The sequence below is a fragment of the Manacus vitellinus genome, unplaced genomic scaffold (assembly GCF_001715985.3).
Source record: "Manacus vitellinus isolate BGI_N305 unplaced genomic scaffold, ASM171598v3 scaffold_41_pilon, whole genome shotgun sequence".
Lineage (NCBI taxonomy): Eukaryota > Metazoa > Chordata > Aves > Passeriformes > Pipridae > Manacus > Manacus vitellinus.
Window position 1 is genome coordinate 7084633 of NW_021940545.1, and position 25285 is coordinate 7109917.

The 25285-nt window shown below is 53.9% G+C and overlaps 1 protein-coding gene across 1 annotated transcript in view; it reads left to right on the forward strand.

Moving 5' to 3' along the window:
• Positions 1–475: 475 nt before the first annotated feature.
• BCL9L (BCL9 like) overlaps positions 476–25285 on the forward strand; it is a 49706-nt gene continuing 24896 nt past the window's right edge. The window contains exon 1 of the mRNA XM_018078661.1: positions 476–517. The gene's annotated coding sequence lies outside the window, so the exon portion shown is untranslated. The remainder of the gene's footprint in view (positions 518–25285) is intronic.

The following is a 25285-nucleotide window of genomic DNA, read 5'->3' on the forward strand; positions in this document are numbered from 1 at the left end:
CTTTCCCTGAGCGATGGCTTTGTGATACCATCAAAACAGAAGTGGGATTGAGACCTTGCAACACAGTCCAAGGGAGATGGAGGAACATCAGGGACTCATGAGGCTGTGGGATAGAATCTGTGTCAGTGTCTGAGGGGAAGAAGGCAGCACTGTGGCCAGGAGTATGCATAGGGATGGGCAGGACTGAGGGGAGCATGGGAAGAGATGAAAAGATGTTTTTAGGCCAGAGTCTACCTTAGGAGCAGTAACATAGCCTCTTCCATCTTCTTGCTGGACCTTTGCCTTTCTGGGAGAACACAGGATGTGTGCCAGGTCTGTGGATTTAATGCTGGACCTACCACCAGGTCTGTAACTACATGGATCAGCAGAGAGCTGCTCCTAAAATGGCATTTCACAATCCCAGACTCGTCTCCTTTGGCCCAATTCATCTGGGCTTTTCCATCTCTAGGGCCTCTGCTGCAGATTGGTCTGGGACTGGAGTGACCCACTGGGAAATGCTTTGCAGCTCCAGCTAACTGTGAGTCTCATCGTTAATTCCAGTATATTTAATTGGACCTAATTAATCATATTCATAAGTATAATGAGGGCCTTGCTCACAGGGGTCTTGTGAAGGTCTGAGCTTGGGGGCTGGTATTCTGGAGAGTCAATGGGAATGAACAAGTCCCGGAGCCTTGGAGATGGCTTGGGACAGGCTTCTGTGTACTCCACATGTCCTCACCGGCAAAAGCAAGACAGGACAAATCCGATCATTCTGACCCTGTAACCCAGTATTCTCTGCATCCCAAAGAGGTAGAATGTGTCAGGAGCTTCTGGGTGGCTGGTCCCAATTCTTCCCAGGGAAGGCTGGAGTCACTGTCACAGATGGCTCCCTCTTGGTCCTTGACTAGTTTGGAAGGGAGACTCTTGTTTGTTTTGTGTGTTGTGTGTATGTTTTGTGGCCCAAAGGCATGAAAACCCCATGCAAGCGAGGGATGCGTAACAGCCAGTCTGGGCATCTTGGCTAGGGGGCTTGCTAAGTGCTGCTGTACCAGGCAGCTCCTGGGATGAGCTGTTGCCGTGGTGGTGGTGGTGGTGGTATTGGCAGAGAGAGGCTTTGAGGAGCTCCAAGGACTCTGCTTCACTGTCTCCTCCCTTCTCTGTCTCTCCTAGTGTGGGTGTAATGATAGAGGAGGGAAGGGGAGACTGGAAGTCGGAGTCAAGTGCAGGGAGAGCAGCTAGCCCAGAAGATGTTAATTAAAGACAGGCTCAGTGCTGAGCCGGCAGCAACTGGTCCTCCTGCTGACCTTTCCCAGTCTCGCTTTGCCACTTTCATGTGCACAGGCTGGGAGAGATGAGAGGGGCTGTGATGTAGAAAGCCCAGGAGGTTGCAGGGAGGGAGAGGCAGCCAGAGGACCTGGAGGACGGGTGGCTCTGTGTGTCCCTTCTGCACCACATCTGGCTGGAGGGAAGGAGCTCCCTGTCTGCCACCGAGCTGTCGTACCAGACAGTGGTGGCTAGGCACTGTATTTACTGCGCCTGTGCATGCCATCTGCAGGGACATGAGCCCAGTGCTGCTACTGGGGAGGATGAAAGTGGGAAAATATGTCACTGCTTGCTGATGAGGCACTTGGGAGCTCACCAGAGAGGCAGGGAGATGTATGGCCTCACCACTCCCCTGGAGGGGTACATTCCCCTTGGGTGGCTGGTGTAAGCAAATGATGCTCGATGCAAAGGGGTCCCTAGTGCCTGCCCACTCATGCAGTCTGCGGTTTCCCAAGGGAAAACCCAGATCATCCGCAACCCGTCCCTTCCGTCTTCTTCGGCCTCGGGTGCTTTCCACAGGCATTTCTGCAAACGAGAGATCAAAGAGGCGCCTGCACACATCGATGTTGCGTCCTTCCGTTGGGGTTGGAAGCAGCCGGCGCTTCTGCCTGGCCGCCGCCGCCACTCTTGCTGGGCCCCGCCGCAGCAGCGTCTGCCCGTGGGGACGAGGGTGGGGGGGCTCCGCCTCCAGCCCCTCTTGCCCGCCGGTGGGGTCCCGGTACCGCCGGTACCGCCAGTGCCGGGAGCTCGCCCCGCGCCCCGGCAGGGGGCGCTGCCCGCGCGCCGCCCGGCTCTGGTGGGGTGACACCCCCCGTCCCCATGGCCGTCCCCACCGCCCCTGCTCCCGGGGCAGCCCGGCTCCTCCGCCCCGGCCGGGCGCTGCGTGTGCGAGCAGAGGGGCCAGGGTGTGTTAATTTTCAACCGCGGCCGCTGCCTCCCGCCAGCGGAGCTTGGTCGCTTGTCTCCGCATCCCCCTCAAGCTCTGCAACTCTCGGGGACGCTGCCAAGTGGTCCCTGCTTCCAGCCCTCTCCTCCCAGCTCCGCCCCTGGGCGGTTGGTGCGGTGCAGGCAGGAAGGTGACACGTCCTGTCTAGGATGCTGCTGGCATCGCCCAGGAGCGGGCGGGCTGGCTCCGTAGCCTGGTGTGCGTGTGCGCTGTGCAGCTCCCGTCCGTGGAGGCTGTTGCTCAGGGCAGGAGGGTGGTTAATGTCTGGAAAACTTGTTGGTAAAGACAGTAACGTGCTGCCCTTCCCAGGTGCTAGGGCCAGTCCTTGTGCCTTGTGCGTAAGAATCATAGAATATCCTGAGTTGGAAGGGACCCACAAGGATCACTGAAGTCCAATTTTGCACAGGCTCTGGAAGACACGGCAAAGAGGGGGTCAACCGTGGGATCTCCCCGGCAAAATGAGGGTTGAGAACAGGATACGCGGGGTGTCCGAGCGGGAGGCTTGCGAGACAGTGTTTCGGGTGATAAAGCAGGGCAGGGCAGAAGGATGCTCAGCAGGAGCAGCCCCTGTGCTGTAGCTGGGAGGTCTGTGATGCAGTTCTGCAGATCCCGGCGGTGCTGGGACCCGTGTGCCATCGCGTACATGTGTGTGAGACGCGTGGGTGTGCGACACCTGGATGGCCACTCGCAGAGCGCCGGTCGCTCCCCGCGGGAGGCCCGGGACGGGCTGACGGTTCCCGGCAGTGGTGCCGGTCCCGGTACCCGCCGGTGCCGCCGGTCCTCGGCGGTGCCGCTGGGCGGCCGGCGGGGCGCCCGCGACCAGGAAGCGGTTAATCGGCGCGCGGGGCTTTTATTTTGACAGGGCAGCGCCTGGCTCCGGCTCGGAGGAAAGTGAATGATCCTGTTTCTCCAAATGATTATTCAGGCTCCGGCGGAGAAAGGAGCACTCGGCCCGCGCGCCTCGCCCTCGCCACGGCCCCCGCCCGCGCCCGGGCCGCCGCGCCCGCCGGCTCCGCTCCCCGCCGCCCGCGCCCGGCCGCCCGCCGCAGCGCGGGGAAGCCGCCCGCGGCCCGGGGCCGGGCGGGCAGCCGGCTCCCCGCGGCGGACGCCACCCCCGCCGGCGGCGGCGGGCTGGAGCCGCCGGCGCGCCGGCGGAAGGAGCGGCGCGGCGGGGCGGGGGGCGCGCCGGCAGCGGCCCCGGCCCCGCGCCCCGCGGCGGGGCGGCCGAGCCATGAGCGCGGCCCGCGCCGCCGGCTCCGCGCCGCCGGCCGGCCCCCAGCAGCCCGCGGAACTGCGCCGCGCCCCCGGTGGGCTCGCCCCGGCCTGCCCTGAGCCGTTCCGCCGCGCCGAGGTGAGTGCCCCGCGGGCCCCGGCGGCGCCGCCCCCCATTGTTCCGCCCCGGGGGACTGGGGCTCCGCGCCGCCCCCGCACCGACCCCGCGCTCCGCGCAGCCGGAGGCAGCCGAGCCCCGCCTCGGGCTGTCATCCGGACGGGGGGGCCGCCGGGAGCCGCTGTCCGAGCCGGAGACCCCGGGCCAGCTGCCGTACCGCCGCTCCCGAGGGCGGCGATAACTTGGCCTGCCCCCCGAGTCCGGCCGGCTGCGGATGTGCTGTCAGTGCCCCCGCTTGCCTTGGACGTTGCCCCCGGTCCGCGGGACCCTTCCCGCTCCGCTCTTCGTCTCGGGAACCGCTCTTCCCGGGTCCCTGTCACTCGTTACTGCGGTCGCAGGCGATTCCTCGAGGACCAAAGTGCCTCGAGTGGAGCTCCTCTCTAGGTGCAAAGAACTTACTCGCGTTGCGTCTGGTTTTACCGGAGCTGCTTTGGATTTTGCAAGACACCAAGCTGTATCGGTGCTGTTAAAGCCCCAGGGAGGATTGGAACTCGCCACATTTCACGTGGTGTTTAAACAAACGCTCCTGTCTGAGCCCATCCTAAGTGTCAGGGGAGACATCTCCCTTCTCTTTGCGGTGTCCTTCTCGATGGGCTTCGGTTCCCTCTTGAGGTAAACCAGGCATGTGGTTGGCCTGGAAACACTACATGTACATGTTTTTTCCTTGCACGCAGAAAGAAACCGATGTAACAAAACCTCCCCTGCGTTGTATTAGGGACGTGTCTTTAGCAGGTGGTGAACTTGTTCTAGCCCCACTCTGCTAGCAACCACTTGCTGGAATAGAAATGCGAGAAGGATGCATATCTGAACACATAAGTAATGCTACATGACAGGGCAGGCTGTTGCGTTGTTGTGTGCAGCGTCTGCACGCCTTGGGGGCAGCGCCGTATGACAGGGTGTCAGGCTGCGGCATCAGACGGTTGTGCCCTGGCTGTGCCAGGCAAAGGGCTGCCAACTGCATGGCACAGGGGACAACCACGCACCTTTGGCTGCAGAGTGGTGCTACAGGAACCTTAGTTGCGCACTTGTGACCTGCAGGATCCGTGGTGCGAACGTGGCTCCCGCTCTTTACCCTGCCTAAATGCTGTTTCATGCCAGGCACGCAGTAATGACATGCAGCTCCTTCTGTCTGTCAGTCACATAGGGAATGTGTGTGTGCCTTGCTTTGCTACTTTGGTGGCAGGAGATATAAGAACAGTGAGTCACTGAGGAAGTGATTTGCCCAAGGTCGCATGGCAAGGCTGTGATGGTGCTGAAGCAAGACCTCTTTTGACTCTGGTGCCTGCGATAATGCTGGCTGCCACCAGCATTATGTATGGGGTATGTAATACACACCCAAAGCTGGTCCTAGTGCAAAAATCTCCAGGTTGACATTGTTGTGTGATTCTCCTTGATGGAAAGATGAGTGTATCAGTGTGCTCTCTCTACAACAGAGACTCCATCAGAGACTTTTTCCAGAGCGTTCACAACCTAAATGCTTAAGAACCTTTTTGTTTGTTTTTTAATGTGTGTGTTGCCATTTTAGCAGGGCAGATGGTGTGATTGGTCCCTCCCCACCATCCTGACCTGCATCTTCATTACCTTGAAAATCCATTTCCTGGTGTTTTCTGTGGTGCAGTGTTGTAGGTGTTACAGTATCTCCCTGCCCCTGAAAGTCCCTTTCCTCTTTCCAGACCCCATCCATGGGAAATAAATAAATAGGCAGCAGCTGAAGGAAAGCTTACTTAGAAACTAGAAACCACAGTTGTTCAGTTGAAGAAAGTAAAATAGTTGTGTTTTGTACTTTCAAGCCCTTTTGCATCTCACTCTGTTGCTGTTGGAAGGTGGCTCTCTGGCCACTGTGTAACAGAGGGGACAGACTGCTGCATGAAGCTCCCAGGCCATCACAAAGCTGGATGTACCAAGCTCACTGGGCTATGCTGCTCCAGGGCAGCTGCCAAGGATACACTGGAGTTGCACTTTAGCTCTAGGCTAACTCCAGCCCACAAGCTGTGGACCTTGCCTGTGCTGGCCTGGAGTTTCTGAGGTCCAAGTTCAACTCAGCTTTTGACTTTTCTATCGAGTTGTTGACCCAGCTGGCATTGTCTCATCCATACTTACTGTTTGGGGGGGGGGGGAAACCTTGCTTTTCCATCTCATTGCTGCTGTCCTCTCCTGCTGAATGCTGTGAGTGCTTTCCCTCCTGGCAGCTCTTGCTGTGTGGAGGTATGTGGAAGGGAGTGGTAGCTGGAGAAGGAGGTCCTTGGTTCCTTCTGCAGGGAGCATCAGCTGTGTCCCAACCAGTGGCTTTCATACTACTATAGAGGTGTTGCTCTTTGTTATTCTGGTCGCCTTCAGCTGGTTGCAGGGTCCCAAGTAAAAGATGAGTCCTGGGATTGTTTTCTGTCTCTTCCAGCCCCATCTCTTGTCGGTACAGTGTCCAGTTCAGCATTGAGCATTGGCATCAGAACAGCTCTTGCTTCTTTGCCCTGTCTTAGGTGATTGCATCGGGCTTCACTGCTGCTGAGAGGGAAAGTTCTTAGCCATCAAGGATGTGTCTGTGTCCCCCGGAGGTCCAGATGTGCTGCTGCAATGGGTTTAATCTGCTCAGGTCTAACCATTTCCTAGGGATGGCACAGGCCAGCTTTCAGCTCTTAATTGTTGACTGGTAAATGCATTTTGTGGTAATCTTGCACGTGGTTCTGAATTTCCAGAGGGTGGTGGGAGCTGTAGATTCTGACTTTATGTAGCTGATCTCCATGAGATTTAACTACCCTAGGAGATTTCTCATAGCACTGAAGCTGTGGAAAAATCACTGTCTTGGAGCAAGGGGCCTGGGAAGCATTGCGTCTGTTTTGCTTCTCAGTTGTGCATCTCCAGCAGCTCTGTGTGGTGTGGGGGTTGAGGGTGGACACAGAGATATTCCTCAGTTCTTCCCAACTTCTCTTTCAAAGCTGCGTGCTGCTTTCCAGTGGGTCGATCTACGCTGCTCTGCTTTGGCTTCCTTTCTGCGAGCGCCACCCCTGGCAGCCCTGAGTGGAAGATACCCAGGAACTGTTACTGGAGATTGGTGGGGATGGTTTCTGTTGCTGTATTTTGCCCTCCCTCAGCCTCTCCTGGGGAGGCAGCATCAGCCAAACCACGTGGTGTGGATGAGAGGCTCCAAGTCTTGCTTGCTTGGGCCCGGACCTTATGTTCCTTCTGCCCCTCTTCCAAGGCATGGGAGGGACCGTTGGAGACATGCCTCTTCAAAATGGGCAGGGTTGCCTTGATGCCAGGCAACAACCTCCACTGGAGAAAGCAGTGTGAGAATGATGGGTGCAGTGCCCTGAAGAGACGAGTGGGAAACCTGTTCTGCTCTTGCTGAATGCATGTCCATGCTGGGCACAGCCAGGGGGATGAGGCCTGGTTCCCACTTGCTCAACACTTTCTGGAGTCATGGTCTGGTTCTTTGGCAGCTACTGGTGTCTGGGCACAAGTGTATTCCAGTGTCCTTGAGGAGTACATCAGGCAATGGTTTCCAGCCCCTTTCCACTGCCCATGATGGGAGGGCAGTGCCTTCACCTGGGCACCTTGTCCTACTGTGTCTTTCTGGGCAGCTCTAGGCAGAGGAACATGCTAGCTATGCCTTGGCATCTTTGGGTGACAGCACTTCTCCAGTGTGTGCAGATTGCCAGCTTAAGCTGGAACCACTAGAGAAAACAACGCTTTGGTCACTGGGTTTTTCTTCCCCCCAAGAGCAGGACCGATGTTTGGGTGTTGGGTTTTTCAACTGCGACTCAAGATGCCTTGAATCCCAGCTGGGGGATGATGGGAGCTTCTTCTGATGCTGGGGTAATAGCCTCAAGATGGCTTTAGGACTGGGCTGTGCACTGTGCCCAGAGGTGGGGCGTCACCCTGTTTGGTGAGGAGCGCTGCTGTAGCCAAGTCCTGGGCCAGAAGCCAGGTTTGTGATCCGTGCCAGAGAGGGCAAGACTTGGAAAGCGAAGCAGAGCTCCTCCTGTGTGAGAGATGGCCTCAAATACCAAGCAAAACCACAGAGTGCTCCTTGTTCCTGCCTGTGCATACTGGTCTTCTCTCTCCCCAAAGTATGTGGGAGGCTGCAGGATGGATCTGCTAGGGAGCAGGAGGGCTGTGCTCCTCAGGCACGTCTGTACCATCCTGCCTCTTCAGAGTGCTGTTTGGGCTGTTGTTTTTTTGCAGTTTTATTTTGTGGGTTTTTTCCCTTTTAACTCTGCCTCTCCTATTGCTGTATTTTCCCCATCCTTGCTGCTACTGGTTTGAGGGCCACCTCCTTGCAGGTGGGCTGTCCAGAGCAATGCTGTGTGTGGTTGCTCTGTTCCTTCTGTCACAGCTCAGCTGAGCAGCTTTCCTTTTCCCCACTCAGCTGCTACTGCAGTGGCTGAGGAGAGGAACAGGCCAGGATATGGTTTGTGTAGAAGATGGTCCGCGGCACTGACTGTTTACAGACTCTGTGCTTCTCAAAATGTAAGCACAGGAAATGCCAGGCTCCGCTGGGGTCTGTGAGAGCAACGTGGCTCCTGCACGCTGGGTGTCTCACAGCCTCTGGCCGTAGCAATCTTCTGCCTTGTCACAGCACAGAACAGGTTTTAAACACTATGCAGAAGCAAGGGCTAGAGTTTTTTTACCTTCAAAATAGAGGCTGAGAGGAAGAGTGAAAGGAAGTGACTTAACCAGTGAAAGGAAGGGAATATGGGGCAGAGCTAGGGACAGAAGCCAGGATTCCCAATTCCTGCTCACTGCTCCTACTCCTCTGCCTCTCTGGGTCTCAGCCTCCTATTCGAGTCCAGGTATAAGTGGGCTTTTCTAGTCCTCTAAGAAGCTGGAAGTCAGGAGCACCTCTCGTAAAGTATCCTCAATGCTTGGTGCATCTGTGAGCTTTCCAGTCCCTAAGTGTTTCATATCCAGGATTTGCCCAGCTGAAGTTAGAAAGCCACAACTGGTGTGGTTACAGTAGAGTCTCAAACCCTTGTCCTTGGCTACTGAGTCGAGCTTCTGGTTCTCCACAGAGCACCATGATCCTCATCTGGTATGCACTCTGCAAAGAAATACCCCTCTCCCAGAATGCTGTACTCTTGTTTTGAGGGCCATACCGAGCTTTCTCTTAAGGACTGAAGTTAAGGGACCTGTTTCTCTCTGCTAGCAGTGTGTCCCCTGCTGAAGTTGGCTTCATGAATGGTCTTTCTTGACTTGCCACCCAGAGCTTGATGCCTGTCTGATCAGATGTGCACTGGTTACCTGGTTCTGCAGGCAGGGCCTCTGTGGAGCATTGCAATCTTCCTAATAGAAAATAAAATCTTAACATAGTCTTTAGAAGAAAGATCCTGCTAAATAGCTGTGTATCAGGGTTCACATAGTGAACAGTTGTGCTCCCCTTTGGATGGGCAGGGGCTCCAGCAGTGAGTGCAGTGACCGTTGCTTCTTTCTGTTGTTGTGCTGGGCTTCAGGCCTTGGGAAAGGCTGCAGTTGGGAAAGGCTGCAGTTGGGAGAGAATGCTGGCTTATAAAAAAGTGGTTGCAAGGGTCCTGAGGAGCTGTGCTGTAGGTCTCCATGCTCAGGGCAGTGAAGAACTGGACAGCGAGCTCTGAAGGGCAGTAACTGAGTGCAAGGGCTGCATCTCTGGGCGCGACTCTTCCCAACAGCAAGCTGGCCAAGGCTATGGAAACCCCTGCAGCACTGGAGCTTTCACCACTTCCTTGTCAGGATTTGTTCCAGTACTGATCTGCAGCAGAGGATCAGCCTAGACAGGGCCTGAACGGAGTGGGTCCGGCCACAGACGAGCCTCAATCACAGCAGTTAGGCTGGGCTGAAAGCTGCCTGTGTCCTGCCTCTGTGTAGCCTTGTTTGAACTTTCCTCTGGCACGGAGCAAAAAGAACAGGGGAGTCCTAGGGCTGGTCCAAGCAAGTTTCCTCTGCTCTGTCTGCCCTCATATGCAAAGTGGGGGACAGCAGCAGCTCCAAACTGTCCTCCCAGAGCAGAACAGTTTGGAGGGGCCTTGGTCACAACAGCTTTTGAGCAAATGTTTTTTTGCTTCTGGTGTTCCCTGCTTCTTGGACTACGACGCAGGGAGGGGGAAGTGAAACTGTGGTTCAGACCGAGCTCTCTGGATGGCAAGAAAATTGCTGAGTAGCCGGTTTCCAGGTTGCCGAGGTCCTAGCCAGGGCCCGGCATGGCTGCCAGAAGCAACAGGCTTGGAATTTCCTCCGCCTGGTGCCAGCTCCACTTGGGCTGGCCGTAGCACCTCTGCTGGGGCCAGAGCTCCTCTTGAGCTCTGCAGATGGGGCGCTCCCAGAGCAGGGGTTACACCGGAGCTGGAGCTGCCCCCCTTGTTCTCGCAGCCTGGTTTCTATTTTCTTTTCCAGGGTCCAAGATGTTTTGAATTATGCAGCCTGCGCCTCCCGCGGGGCTCCTTGAGCAGCCGCCTAACGAGCTGAGCTCCTGACAAACTTTGCTCTGGCTTTGGCTACGCTTGGAAAATTTTACAGCCTTTTCACAAAAAGGAAATGCCAGGAAAGGCCTGTCTCTTCTTACTTTTATGAGGGGGTCCCAGTTGAGAGAGGGTGAGATGGGTTTGGAAAAGAAGACAAGAGAGATTTTGTGTATGGCGGTATATATGCTTTCTAGAGATCAGGGTAAGCGGGCTCGGTGCCCTCTGGCGGGGCGGGCACAGCAGGGGTGAGACCTGCAGGGTGCTCAGAGGATGCACTATGGGCACAGGGAAGCAGTGACTCCTTTTCTGCAGGGAGGTGGTGGTCTGTGTCTTCCCTCCCAGCTGCCAGCATAGCACTGGCTGTTCAATCTTTGCTAATTATGGTTTTTCTGAATGGTGGTGATTTTATTTCTACTGTGGTCACAGGCCACATGGATGTGCTGCACGTTGGTCCGCAAGGCTCAGGGGAAGGACTGCTGCCAGGTGCTGTGCTGGTGGTCTCCCTATCACAGGGGACAGCACAGTGCCTTGGCAGGGTGCTGGGGACACAGGAATGTACGAATACAGGTGCTGCCAGCACAGTGTTTGACCCATAAGGGATAGTCTTGTGTAATTTGCCCCTTTGGCTTAGAAACCATGTTACAGTAGGAGAAACTGGGACACAAAATAAGCTGTGACTTGCCTGCCTTCCCTTTGTAAGATAGTGCTGAGAAGGGAGCCAGTAGCCCCCTGTTTTGGATAAACTCCCCTTTGGTGAGGTGCTGAAGGTCTGCCCTTGCATTTGTCTAGTTTCCTTCAGGAGAGCCCACCAGTCATGTCATGGATCTCTTGACAAGCAACTTCTACCTGGAGAGGCACTGAGGGTACAAGGTCCTTGCCATCCTCCTTGCATGTCCTCTCAGTGTTCCAGGTCCCTTTCCAATGGTGAAAAGGCATCTGTGGAGACTGGGATGGGGGTCTTGGTTGGAGCCTGTAAAAAAGCAGCAGCCTGGGGAGTTGTGGAACTTCTCCTGCAGGAGGGACTGAGGTTTCTGTGCGATCCATAGGCATCAGCTGCTGCCAGTCGTGGTGGATGAGCGTCAGATGCGGGCAGCGATGGCTCTGAGTGGAAGGAGCCTCGCGCTGGTTCTGCTTTGAGGGCTTTGCCTGTTAAACTTGTCAGGAGCGTGGCTCTGGATAGCTATTTGATTTGGCAGCCTGCACAGGCCTGGCAGCACTAAGAGTGGGATGTGGGCACCAGAATTGTGCCCTGCTCTCCCTTTTTTCATCGCTCCACCCATCCCCAGCTTTCTGCTGTGTTGGGCGGGAGAGAAAGCACCTCCCCAGGGCTGCATCCCCTCCTCCACCTAGAAAATCAGTAATATGTCCCCTTTCCTTTCACGGGGCTCATGTGCAGAAGCTGAGTTTGCATTTGACAGGGGAGGCCAAGCACCTTCATTCTGCTGCTGAGAATTATGAGAGTGGCTCTCCTGTTGGCTTCTTGCAGTGATGAGTTTCTCCATCCCAGCTCATTCTCAGAGCTCAAAACACATGGGGAGCTACTGGGAAGACTATTGAAAATATAGTTAAATACCTTACTGTTATTTATTTCTCTGATGCCATCAGCATATATCTGGTTTAGAATGGCTGAAGTAGATGTTTTTTGTACTCTTTAATTAGTTTCCTAGTTTTCAGTGGGGAATCCTGTTTCATGTGAACCTGACACTGCAGAAGAAAATACCAAGCCCTGTTTGTCCTCTTTGCTGTCAGAACAGTACAAACCCAGAGGAAACAGATAAATACAGGGGCATGGATGTGCTTCAGTCCGTAGCACCTTTTCTTCCAAAACATTTCAACAAGTCAGAGGTTCAGTGATGGTCTGCCTAGGCTTCCTGCCTCTGCTGGAGAATTCAATGCAAGTTTTGCTCCTCATTCTCTTTAAAAAAAAAATCAAAAAAAAAATCAGAATATTCAGTGTTAGAATCTGTGCTTTGGAGCCTGTTTCAAAAAAAACTGACAAAGCAAACAAAAGCCCCTCCAAAACCCAAACCTGTTTTTGCTCTTTGAAAGTCAGTTTCATGAGTTGAAGTTGTAAACGTTTTGTTGATAAAAAGGAGTTATTTTGCCTAAAGCAGAACTTCAGCAAAGAAGTGTCCAGCCATTTCCAAATATTTTGATAAAGACGTAATTTTAGCCCTGATCTGTTATTTTAGTGAGAAGAGTGATTTTTCCACTTGTTCGTGTGGTCAGGACCTTACCTGTAAGAACTGCTCCCTACCCCACCTTGCGGTTTTGGAGTATTTGGAGACTCAGCTACTGGTGGCACACATTTATCATTTGGTTTATTATGCTGTTTAATCAAAAGTAATTTCACAGAGTCATAGTATAATTAAAATGTATTCCTTGTATTAGTAGGCTTTAGTCTTCCTTTTTTTTTTTTTGCACCATAGCTTAAGGACTCAGGGCATTTTTCTGATGCTGTTGCAATAATAGGCTGCTATTATTAATAGCAGTTAATAGGTCCTTTCCCCAGCACTCCTAGCATCAACCTAGAGGCCCTTGGAGGTCCACAGTCGGTAGGTTTAACACCAATGAAGCAAACCAGCCACCTTGGGATTTCCTAGTTCTCAGGCTGATGCTGGCAGTGCCAGTGGAAAGGGGTGATGTTGGCATCACTTAGGGCTGCTGATGCCTGTCAGGGTGATGCTGAGATTTGTATTCATCTCAGTGCAACCAGATGGAGAGGTTAATTGCTTTGCCCAGCCTGGGGTTGAAACAAGACTGCAGAAGAGGGAGCTGTAACTGGTGGTTGGTTAGTTGGAAGGGGAGAGAAGAGAGGTGAGGTCCAAGAGTAATGCCCTCTTTTGGCATTGCCCTTCCCCCAAGACCTGGTCCTGAGCATGTTGGATGGCTGCTGTTTCACTGTTTGATCTGTGGCTGTTCCTGGCTGTGTGTGGCGTGGGGCTGTGGTGGCTGTTTGCAGTGTTTTTGGAAAAGCTGCCGAGGGTATGCAAAGCATTGATCTCTCTTGGAAACCGATAGGAGAATCCCAATAGCAAATGCTCCAGGAAGCCAGGCTCTTACTTCTCTTGCTACCTCCTTGTCTCCTCACTGGCCACAGATGTTGATGTGCTCAGACTCTGACTCAGATCATGGGCAAGTGGCTCAGCTTGAGGTGAGAGCCTGGCAGTGCTCCTACCAGACGTGATGTGCTGATGATCAGGGAGGGGACAAGGCAGAGCTGGGACCCAGCTCAAGAAGAACATGTGCCATCCAGGCTCTCTGTTGTATGCAAGGTGTGTGTCCACGGAGTCCTCCCTGCTCTGGTGAGCCGTGGCTACTGGTTGACCCTGGGCTCAGGAAGGAGGAGAGGCATGGGGGAGTTAGGATTGTAGCGTCAAACAGAGAGGAATCTGTGCGTTGCCCTGGGCCAATAGACTAGTCTAATGCCTTGTCTAATTTGCATATCCATTAATTTTTATTTTAAGAGGACTCAAGTGGACCCCAAGTGCCAGACTGCATCTCAGTATGCTGTAGGAGGAGCCCAGGAATTGCTTGATTTGATCTGAAAAGCCCTTAGATGGTATCGCTTAATGAGCCAAAGACCCCTCTGGCTGAAGTCAGTTCCTCTCAGTCCGAAATGGGCAAGTGCTGATTTTTCTGGGAGTCTGTTCAGGTTCCTTTGAACAGTCTGGGCAGTGAGTGAGTGAGAGGGGGTTTTCCTTTGAACAACCTGGGCAGTGAGTGAGTGAGAGGGGGTCTTGTAGTCACTGGTGATGGTCAGGATGCTCTCTGCCATCAGCTGTCCCAGTGCCAAGGGACCAATTTTCTAAGGTGCTGCTTGTGACTTGTCAAATGCTACTTGGCTCACCACATCGCAGATGCAGGACAAAACCCATGGGAGAAGGGTGGTTGCAGGGTAGCTGCTGGTTGCAAAGCTCCCCTGGTCGGCCTTACTGCTGTGGGGTGGGGAGGAAGCCAACCTCCCCTGCCCAGAGGCAGGAAACGAGAACCACGTGGGCTGCCTTGGAGCTCCACCGGCAACTCGTGCTTACACCGAAAGCAGCGTGGCTGGGATTGGTCTCACTGACTACCTGCCATGGCACTGGTGGTCTTGTTCTGTGTCCTCTGTTTGCAAAGAGAGGGGGGTAAAATGGGTGTCCCCTTTTGGCTCCAGTGTCAGAGGGGGAGGCTGCATCCAGAGCTTCTGGTCTCTCTTCTTCTTTCTGCTGTGTATCCATCCTCAGGCGCTTGCCCAGGCTCTGGTTGGGAGTGCCCATCTGTTGCCTATGCCAGGAATAAAGGCAGCTCATGGGCTGTGGCGCAGCCAGGCTCAGCCTCAGCTACAGGATTTGCAGCCACAACTGCTTCTGGGGGAAGAAGGGTTTTGCAGTTTTCATGAGAGGGATTTTTCCTCCTTTGTATGAGGTCTTTCTCCAACCTCTGGCTGAGGTCCTGGGACTCCCACTTCCCATCGCTGAAGTAGCAGTTATCAGAGGGAAAGGCAACGTAAGCTTTCTCGGTGGACTCTGTCGTGTTTGTCCTGTTCCATTACAGTGCAGCAGCAGTGGCACCAGCGGCTGCCTTCCTCCCCTCACTGGGCTGGAGCGCTGCAGGCTTTCGGCAAATGCTGTCTGCGGACATCTGCTGCCTCCTCCCCCACCGCCTCCTGGCAAGCAGCAGCAGCTTCCCAGCGAACAGCCTGCTCTTTGCATCACCCCCTGCATGCCAGACCAAAGCTCCCTTCTGCTCTTACAGGCACCTTTGCAGGACCTTGAAATGGTGGTTTCCCTGGTGCTGGCTTGGCTCCAAGCAGCCTTCCGCCTCACAACACTGTAGCTGAAAAAAATCAGGGTGCCTGATAGAGGAGAAAGGCTTATTAAAGGTGATGCTTACTGGGTTCTGGCTCATGATTCAAACAGGCAGCCCTCTCCTTGGCAGGGCTCCAGCCAGTGCCTGGGGCCTAAGGCAGACGTGGAGTCTGGGGCAAAAAGCTTGGAGCCGTTTGACTGGAGCAGATGTGGCAAGGTCAGCTGTGAACTGCAGCCCTGGTGCCAGAGCTGGATGCTTTGGTCCAGTGTCTGGCTTGGATGTGTTATGTGCAGCTAAGGGGGGCAAAGTTCACTATTGCAGGTATTCACGTGGCCCTTTCCAGGAGACGGAAGGTTTGTTTCTTTCTGGTCTGGCCAAGTGGTGGGATGATGTGCTCCTTGGATGCAGAGGGCAGTGGGGCTGTGGATTTCTGGCTCCTGAGAGTAACTCCCAGGCTTGATAGTCCTGCTGCCTTGGCATTAGGAAGTACCCTGCACTTCTGTGGCTTCAGCCTCTCTGCTCTGCTGTACCAGGTTCCCGTGTGTACGTGTTTGATACCAGAAAGTGTGGCAGTAGCCCTGAGAGATCTTTACCCCAAGCCTAGCCAGTCCCCCAGGCGACAGTTGCCAGGATGCCCTGGCTTCATCTCATGTGCTTCTAGCCTGGGGACTTCTTCAGAGAGTAGAGGAGCTGGGAGGGATGGAGCGGAAGGATTTAATGAAGAAGGCATGGGGGGCGTAGCAAACTCCTTTCTCCTGAAACCGGTGAAGCAGTAGCTGGGAGCATGAAGGCAATGCCGGGCTGTGATCTCAGAGAATGCCCAGAAGGAGGGCTGAGGTATGTGGATTAGTCAGAAAAGATGGTAGAGGATGAAAGAGGATTCAGCGGCTCTGACTGTAAAGGCAGGTTTGGAAGAAGGAGCTGGAGGGATTGCAGGTGGGACATGAAAACAGGAGCTTGGAAAGATGGGATAAATGAAGCCAGTGGGGAAATTTGCCATTTTGTACCTGGATCAAAAAGATGTGAGCATGATTCAGAGACATTTAGACAAGAAGGCACAAGTCTGTGTTTGAGGGGAGGGGGATCATCTTCGCTGTGACCGTCTTTGCAGTGGAGGGGTGCAGGGCACAGCCAAATTCCCCCCGACAGCTTGGAGGAAGCGTGGTGTTACGTGGAGGAGTATTGCTTGGCAGGCAGTTAGTTGACAGTAGGTTCTGGCCCCATGTTTGGTTAGCAAGGCTGTGGTCCATGCATGCACCTGGCATTGGAAGAAGTGGTAGTGGGAGAGCTTTGTGAGTGCCATGTAAACGGCACTGGAGGAGTTGGCAAAATCACCTGAGTGCCTGTGGGTGATGTGGTGTGGAGATGGGAGCTGCGGGGGCCAGGCCGGGACAGGGGGTGTGGCTGATGGCGAGCAGTGGGGCTGGGGGCTGCATGGCGAGCAGGGCTAAGGCTCTGTGGTGTCACCATCAAAGGCCCCGGTGCACCCATCAGCAACTGGGCCCAGTGCTGCTGCGCAGAGGGGAAAAGCCTGGAGCAGATCCAACAGCCAGACCCGAGTTCAGTGCTCAGGTCTCCTGTCTGCCTGGGCAGTAGTCACAGGCCTCTCCTCCTCGTTGGTGCAGCGCTGAGCACGAAGGAGATGAAGCAAGGGAAAGATGGGGCATGTGTCTGAGAGGGAGATGAGAGATGCTGCTGAGAAACACAACTGAGCTCCCTTCCTCTTTGTGTGCTGCCAGATGCTTGGTGGGGTGGGGGCAGAGGGGCTGGGCTGCAGGCCAGAAACACTCGCACACATCCCTGGGAGGAGAAGCTGAAGTGCTGCAGGAAGCCCTGCTCTTGCCTGCACAGGTGATCCAGGGCTGCTGCATCGCAGGGGTGAAACAGCAAAGCCATGCCTCCCCCAGCCAGCTGGACCCTGTCCCAGAGCCCAGGAGGAGATAAGGGAGCCCTGGCAGGCAGCCTTTAAAGCCCCCACCAGGGAATAGGAGTGTCACCAGCAGCTGGAGAGAAGACTGGTAGGTTCTGGTGTTTACCCAATGCTGAGGAGAAGCAGAAGGTGCCATGTGGAGGCCAGTTGTTGCCTGCCCTAGGAGATCAGTGTGGGAGAGCGGGGGAAGGCAGCAGGGCATGAGAGGAAAGCACTGATAAGTGGAGGCAGAGGGAGCACCAAGGCCCAGAAAATTGCTGGGGAGGACATACTTCCCTTGAGTGGAGAAGGGGTGCCAAGAGTCTGGCAGGACCCTGCCCATGGGAGCATTGTCTCCTGCAGGTGCCCCAGTTAGTGCCCCTGGTGACTTTGTGCCCACGAGGTTCTTGGAGGGAAGTGGCATGGCAGAGGCAGGTGTATGGGCTGCAGGGACTGGTGTTGGGCTCAAGGAGAGTGGTATGTGGCTTTTCTCCCTTCTGTGGTGGTGCTGGGTGTGTTCTTGTGAGCTGCTGTTCCTTCCATGCCAAGGCTGGTGCAGGACTTTACCCCAGGCACTGGGCTCTTGTTTTCCTCTGCTAGGAGTTCAACTCCTGGAGCAGGCCTGCTGGCAGGACTTGGTCGCTGGCGAGTCAGGAGCAGGCTGAGCTGGCACACGGATGGCTGAACACAGGCCCTGGGCAACACCAAAATGCCTGCTGGCCCTCTGGGGAGGCCAGTGGCCTCCTCAGCCCTGCCCTGTGCGAGGTGGCCCTGGTGGGTCTGCAACAGCTGTATTCCCCACAGTGGAGCCAGGAGAGAGGGAAGGGAAGAATCACCCATGAAGGGTTAACAGTTGCTCCAGCTCGTTGCTCTCAGCCCAGGCCCTGCTGCAGGAGCAGTGTGGAGCAGCCTGCTCCAGTTGGCATCTGTCCCAGAATGCTTTGGAAAAGCACTGGCCTCTGACCCCCAGTACAAACTGAGCCCAGCACGTGGGAGGGAGAAATTACTCCCAGACCTTCAGGCTCCAGGGTTTACAAGCTGCCTGCAATAAAGCAGCCATTTTTTCCGACAGTTATTAAATCTCCCCTTTTAGCTCACTGCAAACCTCTGCCTGTTGCTCCCCTCCCCTGCCCCCAGCCCCACATCATGCTTCTCCTGCTCAAGTCAGAAACACCTCTGAAGGTGAGGCTGGCCTGTTTGCCTCAGGCTGAAGGCTGGGAAGAGCTCCAGCCACTGGTCCGGGAGCAGTGCCCCTCACCCTGCAGCGGCAGGCCCCGTCCTGCTTGGCAGCTGTCCTTGTGTCTGTCTGCCTGCTTCCTGTGCGAGCCAGTGCTGGCAGCAGCGGGCTCCCTGGATGTCTTACTGCAGCAATCCCTTGGAGTATCTTGCACCTGCTCCTCCCACTTGTGGGGTTTGCATCTGCATCTCCATTCTGAGCCCCTGCGGGACTAGTGGGGCACTTCTGACGGACCCCATTTCACTACTGTCTTAGTGTCCATGCTGGGGACCCGGAACCAAAGGGCAGAGGTTTTCTTCTCAGCCTTGCTGATGGCTGGGGCAGCTTTGGGCAGGGCCTTGGTTTTTCTGTGTCCCAGTTCTGCTATCTTGAAACAGGAATAAGAGCGGGGTTTGTGCTTACCTGTCATCAGCTCCTTAGGTAACTTATTCTGTCTGTGCTCCCTGCAGTGAGTGAGGGATTAATCGCCGGGGAGGCTGGCCAGTTTCTATGGGAGATCACTGTGTGGGAGGCTCACGAGGCTTCTTTCACCAGCTAGTGTTTGTAATGCCTGCTGCAGCTGGAAAGTACCAAGTACTGCTTATTCATATACGATTTTGAGACCATCCAGTTGTGTGGAAATGCCAAGTCGGCGTGGGGCAGTGAGCACTGTCTGTCTGGTGCCATGCTGAGCATGCCAGGGTGTTGCACTGCTGCAAAGGGCGTGGGGAGCGCGTGTTCGTGTTTGTACAGTGCTTTGGGAACAGAAAGCACTCGTTACAAGTGGCTACCGTGCCATGGGCGCTGTGGGATCCAGATAAATAAAACAGGAGCTGGTATTTCAAAACAACCTTTTTCATGCTCCTCCCACCTCCTGTGCATATTCCTCTGGTGAAGGTGGGGAGCTGCCCACAGCACACAGCCCTAGCCCACAGCTCGAGAGCAGCTGCAGTGGCAGGCAACCCACCCCACAGCTCTCTTCCCAGCAGATATAGGACACTTCAGATACAGCAGGTCACCCTTGCCTTGGCCATGCTGCCCAGCAGGCACCTGCCCGGGCACCCAGATTGCTGTCTCTAACCCTTGGGGTGGCTGCAGGAAACCAGCTCTGAGGGCAGCCCTGGACCCTTAGGCTTTCAGACCCAGTGGTTTGCCAGGAGCCTTAGCAGGAGTCTCACACTGCACTGGCACTGGCAGACCTGTGCTGCGCCTTGCTCTGTGCTTAGCCCCTGGGCTCAATGAGGCAGGGAAGCCGTTTTCCTAAGCACGTCTTGGGCTGGTCTAGGATTTACTCAACACACAAGAAAAAAGCACATTCATCTGAATCCCCTTCTCTCCCCTCTCCGAGGCTTGGTTTTGTTTTTAAATCTGTATGGCAGGCGACCAAACTGGCTGAGTCAGTCTGCTGGCTGGTCACCAGAAGTAAAAATGTGGTTTTGTCCCCTCCCTCATTCTCCTCCTTCCCCCCAGATTTTTTTTCTTCTTCACTTAGCGACAGTTTCATGTATTGACAACAAACCTCTTTCTTCCTCCTTCTCTCTTGGGGCTGGGACAAGTGGAAGCTGGTTTTTATTTTCAGGATCTGTCTAGGGGGAGAAGATGCAGGATGAAGCCTGGCTTTGCCTTCTTGCTTCTGCCCACAGTGATGCTGCCTGGGAGGAAGGAGTGGTGACCACTGTGCTGAGGCCTTTGCAGCCTGATGGTAGCATCTGCTCTCCTATAGCCAGTTAGATAGAGGGAAGAGAGGTGAAGTGTCTTGCCCAAGGCCATGCAGGCCAAGCCTGGAGGGATGGGAACTGATAATCAAGTCTCCTTTGGCCACTGACATCCAGAAGCTGTGGCGGCAATGGGCTGGCTTTCAGGGAGCAGGAAGAGATGAGAGGTTCCTGAGTGCTTACCAGTGCTCCTGGATGCCATGGCGCAGATGAGGGTGGTTGAAATGCTCCCTGAAGTTGTCTCTTCCACTGACAAGATGGGAACTAACACCAAGAAGATGGGAGCAGGAGTGTTTGGCTGTTCTGGTGGCAGTCTGAATGGGCAGCTGGCCGGGTTTCAGGCATCTCTTACTGTTGGGTTGATCACGACGCCTGTATCCTGAGGACAGGACCACAAGGGGTAGTTTTCTGCCCTGTGGCCTGTGCTTTGGCCATTGACATCTTTACTCCCTATGCATCCAAATTCTGTAGCCCCACCTGTGAGCAGCCTTGTGACCGTTGCCAGGGTGGAGGGGAGATGGTGCAGGGGGTGAGGCAGGTGTGATGCAAGACTACTTACTCTGCTCCTTGCTTGTGGCAAGCCTATGTCCCAGTCTGAACTGTATGATAGGTCGTGACAGGTTGCATTATCTCACTGTGTCCCAGCTGGTCACGGGGCACCAGAGCCTGTGGCACCTCACAGGAATAAAACTTACTGAGCTGTAAACAAAAGAAGCTCCTCCAAAAGAGGAGTTTTCAGATGCAAATTGGCTGGTTGGCTTCAGAGACAGATTTTCTTAATTTGTATGTTGATTTTTGCTGTTTCAAATGCATACATTGCAGCAAGTGCTCCAGCTTGACTCTGGCTTCTGCGTGCTTCAGCAAGGGGGGTTGCATGAGGCTGCCTGCTGCGAGCCACACGGGGAGCTAAGGATACCTCACTGGTCTGAACTAGTTTGCTGCTTCCTCTGTCATATATCACCAGTCAATTGTGGGACATACTTCCAAGGCTTCAAAAGCAGGGAAGGGGAGAAACTGATTTACTGATTTTTGTTTTAGCAGGAAAGCATGCGATGGGCTAAGAAATGTTAAAAGGCAAAATAAATCCTCCACAATATTTTGCTCTGTTGAAATGAAGGGAACTGAAAGGTGCACCAAAGAGGCTTGAGAGCACAGTGGGTAAAGGCACCCACAGGCTCCTGGTGAGACAGCCTCTTTGCTATGTGTCACATGGGGAATACAGGCATGGGGGGAACGATAGCTATGTTACTGTCCAAGAGGTATGTCTGTGCACACGTAGGTTTGCCCCCATCTCGTCTCTGATGGCTGGTGGCCCTGGCTGTACCGCAAAGCTGGAGGCAGCCACGAAAGCGTTGCAGTGCGCAGGTGCCTGTGGGTCACACAGGAACTGTGGTGGCAGGACAGAACAGATGAGGAAAAGTGAGAAGTGCTGCTGGGATCTGGTGTTTGTTGGCAGAGGTTCTGGGGCTGGAAATGAGTTGAGGGTAACAGATGCTGCACGTTTGCTGAGCAGTAAGGGGAGCTTTGAGGTCAGGAGGATGCTGGGGATGCATCTCCTGCATCCATTTGTGCCTAATCCTCAGCCTGTCATCACTTCTCTTCCCTTCCCCATCTCTTATGAGCTTATGCCTGTAGGGTTGAGGAGGTGTGGGAAGAGGAGAGCTCTGTAGCAATACCTGAGTGCGTCTCTCATGGAATAACTGTGCCTGACAGTTTCCTTAAATTTATTTGTGGTCATTCACTCAGCAAATGTCCAGGACAGAAGAAGAGCAAGAACAGTTTGGAAGGGAACATGGTGGCCTGTGGTTTGCTGGCACCTGTGACTGGGTGCTGAAGTGGGTACCATTATTTTCCACCAAACGTGGAGCGCAGTGGGGGCCTGAGCTGGTACAGGAACTTTTTGTGTGCAGTGCTTTTGGAAATTGTCTATGTTAGGGATGCTTACTTGATCCTGGTACTTAACCTGTTTGCTTTTGGTTATGCTGGAGAGAAGGAAACAAGAGTTGTCAGTTCCATTTTGTCCTGGTTGGTGTCATTTTCCACCCCTTTCCTGGTTGGATTGCAAACCCGTGGGGATCTTGAAATCCCATTGCTCTTTCTGACAGAAGGGGGTGGAGAAAATAATCCTGAAATGGATCTGCTGTTTAAATCCTTTCCACCTCACAATTGAAACCTCCAATGAACTGCCTGGCCTTCAACCCCCTGTTTACACCCTCTCTGTGCTGCACTCCTCAAAATGCAGGTGCTGCCTTACAGCTGTTTCTGGTGTTCCTCCACCCAACAACATGGTTTTTAAAGTTGGGGGAGGGAAGCAACCCTGAGGGACTACTTAACTTCCACACCTCTTATATTCTGCTCCCCAGGCAGGTGACTGAAGTTTAGCACAGTCTGTTTCTAACCTCATCATCAGAAAAGACGCTTGTAACAAGGTCTGACCCATGGGCAAACTTCTAAACAAACACAAACTCCTGCAGCAAATCAATACTTGGATCAATGGGGTTTTTTTCCTCTGTCAGAAATAGAGTATAGCTTTGTTGACTCAGTCTGCCAAGGCTGTTTCCCAGGACGTCTCCCTGCCAAAGCTGAAATGAAGAGCTGGAATTTCAAGCTATTCTCCATTTCCATTGTCGCCTGAGTTGAAGGAGTACCTGCATTTTAGGCTTCATTGAAAGTCTTGCTTACAGTTCTTGGAGCTAGCTGGCTATCTCCAGTGAAAGGCACTGGGCAGCTTGGCAAACTGTGACCAAAATGGTGGTGGTATATACTTTCTGTCCTCTGACCTTAATGCCTGTCAGGTTCCCTTTTGAATGCACTCTGGAAAAAGGCAAATGACACTTCAGTAGTGCAGCAGTCCAGTACAGTGGCCTTCCACTGGCCCACACCTGCAGGTACAGTCTTGTGAGAGCCCCCCACAGTGTTTCCCACCAGTGGGCTCTGTGTGTGTGTGCTGGACGAGGAAGCTTAGCACCATGTGTGCTGCGTTGTGGCAGGTATTCCCCATCATATCCCCATGGGGGTTAGGGACTGGCAGAAATAGAGCACCTTGGGACAACTCCATCCTGTACAGCCAGACACTTCTGTGTTTGAGGCTTTGTCTGTAGTTTTACTTGGTTTGGAAGGGAAAATAATTCTTGTGTAAGTAGTTAGAGATGAAAACCTAGCTGCTCTCTGATCCTCGGGCTGTTGTCACTACGTGGAGGATGGACACTGCTTGTTCCCTCCCTGGGGCCATGCATGCACATCACCCTGTGATGTGATGTCAGCAGGGCCAGCAGGCAGGGCTGAGCTTCTTTGTGATGGTCCCCAGTGAATAATAGGTGTTTGAGTATGAGCTGTGTTTGGCGCAGAGCAGGTGGACAGCACTGTGTCCTGAGGATGCTCAGAAGGATGGTCTGCTCCTGGACAATATGTCTAGATTGGGAGCCGACAGCTCATTCCCTCTTTTGTATTTGACCATGAAGATGATTGTTGTCTCCTGAGTCTGCCCATGTGGAGTGAGGCTAATGGGCTTGGCAGTAGGAAGAGTGAATCCACTGATGTCTGTGATATTTGGAAAGAGCTATTAGAGACTCGAGCCCACTCTGCTCCAAAACTGTCATATCTGCAACCTTGCCCTGGCTCTCTCTGTGGAGTGTTTGAGGAAATCCTGCAAGCCCCAGCTGGATGTGAGCAGGATGGTGTGTCCTGGGCCTCATGCAGATCAGGCTTTACTTGCTTTCGCAGTGAGGTTCTGGTGCCCGGAGGTGGGACTGCTGAATTTGCTGAGCCAAGCACTGAACGAGAGAACCAGCATCCTCCCTTCCCTGCTGTGCTGTAGGGTAGGCTCCCTGTCTGGATTATAGTGCCAGGGCCTGGGGATGGCAAGACTTCCCAGGACAGGACTTCCCTGATTCATGCTGAGGCCAAGCAGGGCCAGGCTGCAGAAGGAGAGGTGCCTGACTGTGTCCTGCAGCACTGGTGTCCTGCGGAGAAGGAAGCATGGCAGGATTGCCATGACATCCCCCAGCAGAGAGGCCTCCACCTTGTCTCACGCCCACGCACTGGTACAGACGCGCACACGCGGACAGAGGCAGGTTCGTACCGGCGTGAACACGCTCGTGCGGATTCCCATGGATCTGCGGTTAAACAGGCACACCCACACCAGCATGGATGCAAACAGACCCCATGCTGGTGCGGGCCTGCTCACTGTCACAGAAGCAGACGCGTTCCTATCTGTATGGCTCCGGGCTTGTGCCGGCACAGGCGCAGGCATACAGGGCATACATGCACTCACAGACACAGCCACGGCACTGGGCTATTTTTGGGAGCACTCCTAAGAATTGTGAGCGTGTTTCAGATGTTAGAGTCTTAGATGGGGGAAAGCTAGAACAGATGGCTGGAGGGTTCAGAGCAGCAGCCCTGCTGAGAAGAGATATTTATAGGCAGCTTTAACCCTTGTGTGGTCTCTGGAGCCAAGTTTAAAGGGACAGTGTCTGGAGCAAACGTGGTCGAGCCGAGCAGTGACCTCTGAGGGTGTGCTGTCCTATCTGGTTTCTGTGAGCCAATTATCAGTGTAGTCTGGAAATCCCATTTATACTCTACCTCTTTCTTAAGCACAGGGATGCAGCTTTCCCTAGACCGTGGAGCCTGGTTTCTGTAAGCCTTGATGAAACTGGGCTGGCTGTGGTTATTATTTGCTGTCCAAGCTGGGGCAGCGGGTACTGTGACTGCCCTGTGCTTGCGTGACCAGCAAAATGAGGACAAAGATTGTTTTGTCCCTCTTGCCCTCATTTTTTCTCTTTTTCTTTTCTTTTTTTTTTTTTTTTTTTCCCTTTCTCTTTTAACCAGAGGTTACCCAGATTCTTCCTTTTCCTTTTTGGAAGGAGATATTGTGTTTTCTTTCAGGCATGCAGTCTTGTAAAGAGATGCAGATTAAACCCTGCCCTGTCAGAGCCGTCAGATGTTTTTACCCGCCCTCATCTTGGGCCCTCATGCTTGAGCATTTAGGGAAGAGCAAAATCCATCTGTGGGTTGTGCTGCTTTGTTAAACAGAGCTAGCCGCAAAGCGGGGAGCATGGCAGTGGGGTGACAGCTCTATTTGCAGTCCTTTCTTCAAGAGCAGCCAGCCTCCTGTTTGGGGTCTGAAAGAGTGTTTTATTTAAATTGTCTGGCATGTCTTGAAGGGCCTTCACGGAGCTGAGTACCAGCAATGGGGGAGAGTGATCTGGGGGCAAGGAAGAAAGTCCTCAGGTGGGACATGGAAAGAACTGACAGAGTGGCTATCTGAGAGTTGCAGGGAAGAAGGCACCACCTCTGAAAGCATGAACTGGGGTGCAAACCTGGGGAACTGTGTGAGTGTGCTCAAGCTGCTTGTCAGCCCAGCTCTGGCAAAATTAGGGAGCAGTGGCATTTCCGAGTGAGTGTGAGGCACTGGGAGACTGGATAAAAAAGAAATGGAGATGGGTACTGCTGGCAGAGTTGGTGCTGCCAGATCAGGGAACTGTGCTGGCCTGTGTTTGTACTCCTGAAAATGGGAAGATTGAATCATAGAATCATAGAATCAGCCGGGTTGGAAGGGATCTCTGAGATCATCAAGTCCAACACCA